Raw genomic sequence first — 778 nt, 5'->3', positions numbered from 1 at the left:
GCCCCGCCCTCAAGTGTGATCAGGACAGCAGCGGCTCACAGACACACACAACACTGACAAACACACACACACACACACATACAGACAGACAGTTAGATTAATTTCACACACATAATAAACAAAGACTAGTAGTATTTTATATAATAATATATTCTAATCAATATTTTATATCATTATCGTGTGTCAATGATGCTAAAATAACACTGGCTCCAGATCAATGGCTCTGAAGGTTGGGTTATTAACAGAATATGAGTCAATGGTGTAGTGTTTGCATCTGTGGAATGAATCCCTGTCTATCAGAGATCAATACACAGTCACACACGAGTGTGATGGATATGAACACGCGTGTGCTACACACTGAGCTCTGGAGCGCAAACTCAGCCAAAAATATTATCCGATCTTCAAATGAAAACACTGATGATGCCTCAAAGAATATTAGAATACAACTGAATCAACCAAATTAATCAAATGTTTGAACATGTCTGTGATGGCCAAACGTGTTAAAACATTAAAAACAAAACATATATGTGACTTGAACACGCGTGTGCTACACACTGAGCTCTGGAGCGCAAACTCAGCCAAAAATATTATCCGATCTTCAGATGAAAACACTGATGATGCCTCAAAGAATATTAGAATACAACTGAATCAACCAAATTAATAAAATGTTTGAACATGTCTGTGATGGCCAAACGTATTAAAACATTAAAAACAAAACATATATGTGAGCCTGCAGCACAAAAGCAGTGTTAAGTCGCTGGGGTATATTTGTAGCAAT

General features: G+C 37.3%; 1 long non-coding RNA gene across 2 annotated transcripts in view; it reads right to left on the bottom strand.

Moving 5' to 3' along the window:
- Window positions 1-778, bottom strand: part of LOC107722981 (uncharacterized) — a 38484-nt gene continuing 37706 nt past the window's right edge. For both annotated transcript variants that reach the window (XR_001637876.1, XR_001637877.1), the window contains exon 3: window positions 1-53. This is a non-coding gene — a long non-coding RNA (uncharacterized LOC107722981). The remainder of the gene's footprint in view (window positions 54-778) is intronic.

This window comes from Sinocyclocheilus rhinocerous, unplaced genomic scaffold, assembly GCF_001515625.1.
Source record: "Sinocyclocheilus rhinocerous isolate Xijiao unplaced genomic scaffold, SAMN03320098_v1.1 scaffold2953, whole genome shotgun sequence".
In the NCBI taxonomy this organism is placed as follows: Eukaryota; Metazoa; Chordata; class Actinopteri; order Cypriniformes; family Cyprinidae; genus Sinocyclocheilus; species Sinocyclocheilus rhinocerous.
This window is presented reverse-complemented; position numbering and strand designations above follow the sequence as displayed.